This window comes from Delphinapterus leucas, chromosome 4 (assembly GCF_059928025.1).
Source record: "Delphinapterus leucas isolate spDelLeu-1000000601 "Yukka" chromosome 4, BTC_Dleu_Yukka2, whole genome shotgun sequence".
NCBI classification, from domain to species: Eukaryota; Metazoa; Chordata; class Mammalia; order Artiodactyla; family Monodontidae; genus Delphinapterus; species Delphinapterus leucas.
Window position 1 is genome coordinate 5,853,841 of NC_143132.1, and position 8,842 is coordinate 5,862,682.

General features: G+C 48.2%; 1 non-coding gene across 1 annotated transcript; it reads right to left on the reverse strand.

Moving 5' to 3' along the window:
- Positions 1-1,431: 1,431 nt before the first annotated feature.
- Positions 1,432-1,538, reverse strand: LOC115802419 (U6 spliceosomal RNA). Its single transcript, XR_004022885.1, has one exon. It is a non-coding gene; the product is annotated as a U6 spliceosomal RNA (small nuclear RNA).
- Positions 1,539-8,842: the final 7,304 nt, after the last annotated feature.

Genomic DNA, 8,842 nt, shown 5'->3' on the forward strand with positions numbered 1-8,842 from the left:
ATCCTCCGGCCATATTTTGTTCTTGAATAGAATAAAGTAGTATTTCTACTTTCATAATTCAGGCTAAAATTAGCCAGAACTTTCTTGGTATTCTACAAGAACATCTATTTTCTTATGTGCTTACAATGCATTGTTAGTATCTAGAACAGTACCAAGCGTGATATGTGCTCAATGGAGAATGAATGAATGAATGCCAGGGCTGATTGTTAAGAAGATAAATATATGGACCCCCATAATTTGGACTGAAACTTTCTGGAAGCTGGAGTGATGTGACCCAGTTGAAAACAGAAGCACATATTTATTTACATTTAGAGAGAGGGTTATGGCACCAGGGATTATGAACTCTATGTCTTAAGGGAGAATCAAATGCTCTTCTTGGAAAAAAGAGGTCAACTAGAATAAAAAGCTAAAATTTTCCTCAGCTCAATTTTTTGCTTATTCTACCCTCAATAGGAAAATAAAGGGTTTTCTTTTCCCTTTATTGGAAAGGAAAGAAAGTCACATTCAAGAGAGATTTGAAGACCCAGGCTTCAGGTGCCAGCATACACCAAGCAAGGAACTGGTCAAAGGTAAAAATATTTTTCCAGGCCAGTGCACCAAGAAAAACATTAAATAATTTCTTTTTCAGTTCTATTAATAAATAAGACACACACACCCCCAAAGCACCTCAAAACATGTCTGTCAGCAAAACAGAAGAAAAGAAGCATTTCAAACAGTGAGTCCTATTGGCCTTTTGAAATTTAACAAAAATAAAATTTCACCTGATAACCAAATATGTATATTGTTAGTACAAAATAAATTCATGATCATAATAAAACACTCCCACATCACAGGGATATCCACAAAAGCCTCCCAGCGGCAGCTGAGACAAAGCAGACAGAAGACGTACATTTCTTTTTTTTATTGAAGTATAGTTGATTTACAATGTTGTATTAATCTCTGCTGTAGAGCAAAGTGACTCATATATACATTCTTTTTCATATTCTTTTGCATTATGGTTTGCCACAGGATATTGAATATAGTTCCCTGTGCTCTACAGTAGGACCTGTTGTTTATCCATTCCATATATACTAGTTTGCATCTGCTAACCCCCAAATCCCAATCCGTCCCACCCCCACCTCTTGGCAACCACAAGTCTGTTCTCTATGTCTGTGAGTCTGTTTCTGTTTTGTAGATACGTTCATTTGTGTCGTATCTTAGATCCCACACATAAGTGATGTCGTATGGTGTTTGTCTTTCTCTTTCTGACTTACTTCACTTAGTATGATCATCTCTAGGTCCATCCGTGTTGCTGCAAATGGCGTTATTTCCTTCTTTTTCATGGCTGAGTAATAGTCCATTGTGTGTGTATATGTGTGTGTGTGTGTGTGTGTGTGTGTGTGTGTGTGTATACCACATCTTCTTTATCCATTTATCTGTCAATGGACATTTAAAAACATGGAACACTTCCCAAATTTGCATGTCATCCTTGCACAGGGTCCCCGATAATCTTCTCTGTATCATTACAATTTTAGTATGCATGCTGCCGAAGTGAGCATGGAAGACACACTTTCAACGGCAGTGTCAGCGTTGATGCTGTCCAGTCCTGACGATGCCTGAAGCACAACTTTTACGAGAAAATGAATATCTAGGGTTATCATCAAGACAGAAAGTTCTTCATGAGAAAGGATTGTTTAGGGCTAATGACACCTTCCCCCGCCTGAATCTGTCCTTTATAAGAAACCTTGCCTCACCCCATCCTCCCAGCTCTCAGCAATAACATTTCAACAAAACGATCTGGCGTCCAAATGAAAATGAACTCCATTGAAAGTCTACGTGGCAAATCCCGGAGGAAACAGGATGGGTTTCCTAGCCAACACGTCCATAGCTAGTGGTTATGAACACGCGTCTGGGGAACACGCATCTTATCATATTCAAGGGTTTTGGCTGTAAACAGCATCTAACTCCGGGTCGCAAGCAAAATTCAGGGGAAAGTTGGGCAGCTCAAGGAATAGATGGAGGGGAGAACGGTGTTTGGAAGCAGGACCAGATCCTGGGTGTCTACACAGCAGGACCTCTCAACCTCTCAACCACTGATAGTTCAGGGCCCATCAGTGGGATGAACGTGCTCCCACCACCTTTTTCCATCTGGAGATGATTCCCCTCAAAATTCAAGTCCCAGAGAAAGTCTGCATGGTTGAGTTTGGGTCATGTGCCTACCCCTTGGCTGGAGCTGGCAGAACACCTTGATTGATGGACACCCCCAGGGCAACACACATTAGGGAGAAGTACTTTTCCAAGAGGAGATTCGATGTTTTTAACAAGTAGGAATGGATGCTGTGTAGCCAAAATGTCCACAAATGCCCATTGTGCCGAATTGGAGGAACCACTTCCTCTCTCTCCCCAGAGGCCTGCCTGACCCTGGAGCAGACATTCCCAGCCTCTTGGAACCTCTGTGGCCAGGTCCACTATTCTGTCTGCACCTCACACCTTGTTCCTGCAAGAAGAGGAGGGATTTAGGGAGAGAGGAGTGGGGACAGCTAGAGCCCTCCCGGCCCTGCCCCATCAGGACACGCATGCAGGTGCCCTGATCCAGGCACCCGCGTGCTCTACCTACCCCTGTCCTCCCTGTGGGAAGCTGGCCTGGTCTGGGCTCAGGCACACCTGGGGGCTCCTGAACTCTTTTCTGGGGAGTAGGTTCTGGGCTTTGTGACTTTCAGGACACAGGTGGACAGGCTCCTTTCTGAGACGGGCTGGGGACGTGTTGCCTGGCACACCTGAGCCTTCCCCAAAGCAGGCCTGTAGCAGGTGCTGAGGGAGACCCTCAGATGTCCCCCCGGCTTCCAGGGGTGTCACCTGCATGGCTCACACTTTACTGTGTCTCCAGGAATGGTCCTCAGCCAAAGCGAGCTTCCTTGCCCAAGGTTTCACTCCCCTCCCAAGGGCAACCTGTATCCAAAGACCCACGGTGTGGGAAGACAACAGCCAGCCCAGCCCCAGGCCTCAATTCGGAACACTGTGAAGGGCCGTCCCCTCTTCACAGAACCACGGGGCTGGCCGAGGCCTCTGTTACCATCACATTCCTGCTGCTCCGTTTCCTGCTTGACTCCCTGCCAAGGGCAGGTCCTGACAGCACCTCCCCACCCCAGTGAAGCTCCGCACACACGCCTCCATCTCTGTGTCCTGCTGAGGACAGTCTGGGCAATACTGGACCAAAGAAGCGGACTCTAAAATGGGAGTAGGTAGTTGGACCATCCACCATCTGGATGGCCATGGACTTCAGGCTGATGATGGGCAACGATGAACAATTCCTGGAACAGTTCAATGTACTCAGGTGGTTCAGCCCAAGTGCAATCATGACGCCCTCACAGACGATGGATGGGATAAGATCCCCTTGGAAGGGAGCACCAAGAGGTTCGGGATGGGGCAACGAGAGGACTGTGGGCTCAGAGGCTGCGGCCGGGCACTGTCAGAGAGCTGGCAAAACACAGCGAAAGCCTGACGTGGCTCAGTCATCAACTTAAGGCGAAGGTGGATTGGGAGTTTGGGCCTAGCAGATGCAAGCTGTTACATAGAGAACGGATCAACGACAAAGGCCTGCTGTAGAGCACCGGGAACTCTGTTCAATATCCTGTGATAAACCGTATGGAAAGGAGTATGTACAGCTGAATCATTTGGCTGTGCACCAGCAACTAACACAACACTGTAAATCAACTGTACTCGAATTTTTTAAAAAGAGGAGATAAAAGACAAAGGTGAAAGCCATAGGACCTCCTTGGCCGTGTGTAGAGAGACTCACGGAGGGTTGAACCAGCTGAGGCTCCGGCCCAGGAATTAAGTGTAAGGATAACAAACCTGCAGGGGTGTTTGACTCCACCCCCGCAAGCCTGGTATAACAAAGTGAGGGCCCTGATGGGAAAGGACAGAGACTCAAACACTCCAGATGGCGACAGCTGAGTCAATACGCAAATCCTAAACCCTCTGGGTCTATATAAGTAGCCAACTCTTCTCTGATGAATGCATCTCCGCCCCAACCTTGCTTGACGACAATGCAGAGGCCCCTGCCTTGTAAGAAAACATGCGTCCCCCACCCTTTCCCCAGGACCTACTCCAAACTCACCATCCCGCCAGCAACCTGGGTTTACTTGCAACATAACCCAGCCAGGGAAGGGTGGGGTCGGCCAGGGGAGAGAGGGGCTCTGCCCCACTGGAGCTGCAGGACCCAGCGGACATGCACCAGCCAGAGCTGGGGGAACACGTCGGGGGGCTTGTCCAGAGGAGTGACCATGCCACCTGTGTTCTTGGGAACCATCTGAAGACAATGGTTAGAAATCCTCAGGTGAGAAGCCACAAGCACTGTTGGGAAGCTAGGGGCTGGCTGACCACAGGATGCTGTGGCAGGACCAGGCTCCCTGATAGCAGTGGGAGGAGGGAATCCACAAAGTACAGAGGCCTGGGGGCAGCACTTCCCCACCAGCAGCCACAAGGATGTGATTACTGTGATGGGAAGCATGACTGGAAAGGCAGCTGGAAGAGCTCACTCCTCAGAGAGCCCTGGACATGGAAACTAGGACAGAGTTCCGAGGAACAAGACAGAGGCAGCCAGTGGGGTATGGCCCCATCTCTACATTCAACCAAAATCAAGGATGGCTGGTGGGGATGCTGAGGGCAATAAGTCCCAACCCCTGCTCACTTTCTGTACCTGAGCCACTTCTCAGGGCTGAAGCCCATTGACTAAAGAAGACGCTGGATTCTCAGGAGGAAGGGCCCTCAACACCACAGCAAATGCAACTGGTAATGATTCCCCAGTCGTTCCCCAAAGGGACCCACAGCCACTAACAGAAAGGAGACACACACAATTTGAGGGCTGCTATACACGGTGGTTGACACTCAGGGATCTGAAGCATCACCAGGGCGCCCCTGTTGGAGTGGGGGCACATTGGGGCTGATAATAAAGCCAGACTTGGCCCGGGTCTGGCAGGTGCACAGACTCACCCAGTGGCCGTCTCCCCATCCTCCATGTATCAATATAACTGGAATGGACAGACTTGGTAGTTGGAAGAGCCCACATATTATGGGTTGAATTGTATCCCCCAAAACTCACATTTTGAAGTCATAATCCCCAGTACCTCAGAATGTTCCCTGGTTAGGAAATGATGGTTGCACATGTAATCAGTTAAGGTCATTAGGACAGGCCCTAATCTAATATGACTGGTGTCCTTATAAAAAAGAGAAATTTGGACACAGAGACACACTTAGGGAGAACACCATGGGAATATGGAAGCAGAAATTGGAGTGATGCTTCTACAAGCCAAGGAAAGCCAAAGATTTCCACAAAACCACCAGAAGGTAAGTGGGAGGGGATAGATTCTCCCTCACATCCTCGGAAGGAACCAGCCCTGCCCACATCTTCATGATGGACTTCTGGCCTCCAGAGCTGTGAGAAAATTGATACCTGTTGTTTAAACTAACCCACTGGTGGTATTTTGTTGTGGTAGCCCTAGAACTCTGCTCTACCACGTATGGATTCCTTGACCTAAGTGGTAAGAGCTATCACAGTGGGAAAGCCAAGCAGAAACTCATGTAATTGGCTTCAGGACAAGAGACTAAATAAAAAACAATATTTCCCAGAGAAATGAAAGACCTTTAAAGACCGGTGCAGGGGGTGAAGGATTCTATCACCTCCTCTGTCTTGTTTACTAACTGGGCTCCTTCCAAGTCGTGGAGGTTCAGGAAGATAAACGTGAACTACTGCAAACTCAACCACACAGCAGCCTTGACAACAGCCGTTGTGCCAGATGTGGTCTCTTTTCTAGAATCAATTCGCGTGGATGTGATATGCAGCCCTTGATTTGACGTATGCGTTATTTTTCATCTTTATCCGGGAAGAGGATTAGAAGCAGTTTACACATGAGATGGAGAACAGCATTTATTTATAGCTCTGCCCCAGAGTTGCATTAATTCTCCTTCCCCCTGTCATAACTTAATCCGAAAAGGCCTGGGCCATCTGGACTTTTCCCAGAACATCACGTTGGTCCACTCTATAGATGACGTGGTAAGTAGACTGAATGAACAAAAGTGGCAAGTATGCTGGAGGTTTCTGAAAGATAGAAGTGCTCCAGAAGGTGGGAGAAATTGCTGTAAAAATTCAGGATATTCAGTAAATTTTTAAGAGCTTAATAGGCCGGGGCTTGCTGGGACATCCCCTCTAAAGTAAAGGATGAATTATTGCATTTTTATCTCCCATCTCTAAGAAGGAAGCCCAGCTTTGTTCTCCGCTTTCTGGAAGTAACATATTTCAAACTTCAGAATATTACCGAGCACATTTACATTTACTGTGTGGCATGGAAGGTGCCAGCTCTCAGGGACACTGAGAAAAGGAAAGGGCACCGCAGTAAGTCCAGGCTGTGGTGTAAGTGTGCCTGCTGCTTGGCCATGCAGCCTGGTAGACCCTGTGTGTCTGTGGTGGCCACTTAAGACAAACCCCAGCAGGAGAATCACAATGTAGACCCCTAAGATTCTAGAGCAAGCCCATGCCAACTGCAGCAGAGAAATATACAGTATTTCAAAAGAAAAGCATTTGTCCTGCTGCTGGATCCTGATTGAGACTGATTACCTGACCATGAACACCAGGTGACCATGTAGCCATCACTGCCCATCTTGACCTACACACTCAGAAGCAAATAATTCTTACAATGGAAGTGGAGCCTACAGATGAGGCACCAGCAGGGCCAGAAAGTAAGCTGTGCCTGCAGGTGGCCTAGAGATCCATGTCATTTACCACTGTTACACCAGCGGATGGAGACCTCTGGTGGAGACCTAGAAGAAGCAGGGTTGTAGATCGGAGACTGGATGCTATGGACTGAATTGTGTCTCCACCCCCTCCCCCTTCCAAAATTGATATGTTGAAGCCCTAACCTGCAATGTGATGGTATTAGGAGATGGGCCTTCAGGGAGATAACGGGGGCTAGATGAGGTCATGACAGTTGGATCCTCATGATGAGATTAGCGTCCTCACAGGAAGAGACCAGGGAGCTCTCTCTCTTTCTTTGTTATGTGAGGACACAGCAGAAGGTGACCACGTACAAGCAGGAAAGAGAGCTCAGAGCCCAACCACGCCTGCACCCTGACCTTGAACTTCCAGCCTTCAGAACTGTGAGAAATAAATACCTGCTGCTTACGCTCCCTCCCTCCCCCAGGCTACGGTGCTGCGTCTTATCAGCCCTAGCAGACAGACACACTGGAGGCCCAGGGAAAAGGGATGTGGATGGGCTTTTGGGAGTGGGCAGGGGGCATGCAGATGCCCGTGCCCATGGCACTGTCCACTGAGGACCTCTGTGCCTCTACAACCAGTCGGACAGGATGACTGGTCTGGTGGTGTCCAGTGGCCTCTGTCCTCAGTCACCCCTTGTGCCTGCAATGGCCCATGGGTGGAGTAGCCAAGATGGCAGGGGTGGAGGGAGGTTCTGCACGGCCCCCTCACCGAGGCTGATCTAGCTCCCACCTCTGCTGAGTGCCGGCTGCTGTTCACACCTGTGGCCACAGGATAAGGACTGTACATTACTACCTGCTAAAGAGGAGATAATAGGCTAAGTTTTAGTTCATTGATGAGTCAGCTTGCTACGTGGTACACCCTGAAAACAGACTATTGATTCACTACAGTCGCTGAGTGCTCAGGGAGGGGGCCCTGAAAGTCATGGTGATGGAACTCCTCCCAATGGGAAGAGCTTCAAACCTCTGCCATCCATTTGGAGCAGAAGTGGCCTGAGGTTAGAACATACGTGGACTCGTGGGCAATGGTGAACTGCCTGGCTCACTGTTCAGTGGCTTGGAGGAAGGAAGTTTTGAAGGGACAAGGAGGTCTGTAGATGGTCCTGTGGGAATGAGCATTAGGCGTAAAGATCATTGTGTTGTATGTTAGCATCCACCAGAGAGTACTCACCATGCAACCAAGTAGATAAAATGACTCAGCCAACTGAGGCCAGTCCTCTCATTCATTGACCACACCAGTGCTTACACAATGGATGCATGAATAGAATAGCTATAGTGACAGGAAGTAGGCTATGCAAGAGCCCAGCAGCATGGGCTCCAACTCATCAAGGCTCATCTAGCTACTGCTATGGCTGAATGTCCAACCCTCAAACAATAGAGTGCCACCCTGAACTCTCAAAATGGTACCATCATTCAGAGACCAACCAGCTGTCCTGGAAGGGAATGACTCACCTTGATAGGCATTAACTCATATGCCAATGTGTGTTTACCTTTCCTGTCCACAGGGCTTCAGGCAGAACCACTAGCTGAAGGTTTACAGAATATTTGATCCACGAATATGGATCCCACGTAACATCTTATGGGCTCAGGGACTCACTTTACAGCAAAAAAGTTTGACAGTGGGCCAATGACCACAGTCACCGGTCCTATCACATACTGTACCACACCAAAGCTTCTGACCTGATAGCACAATGGAAGAATTCTTTGAAGACATAGGTAAAGTATCACCTTGGAGGTGGTACCCATCAAGGGTGGGCACTACCCTCCAGGATGTAGTAAGTCAACAACAAAACATGATCCTGCGTCCCCAGTAGGTATTACATATAAGTGTGGAAATCAAGTGTGGAAGTAACATTGGCCCTACTTATCATCACTTCCAATGACTCACTTGGGGGACGATGCTTCCCACCACTGAAATTCTGGACTCCAATTCACGTATCCACTGATGGAGAGGAATTCTGCCCCAGGGTGATCATACCCAGAGTCTCACTGATACCTGCTTTCAGTGATTTAGATAATGAGATTTGGGACTTTTGATCTTATAAGACAGATGATAAGATTTTGGAGTTGAGTTGATGCTGTAATGATTTGA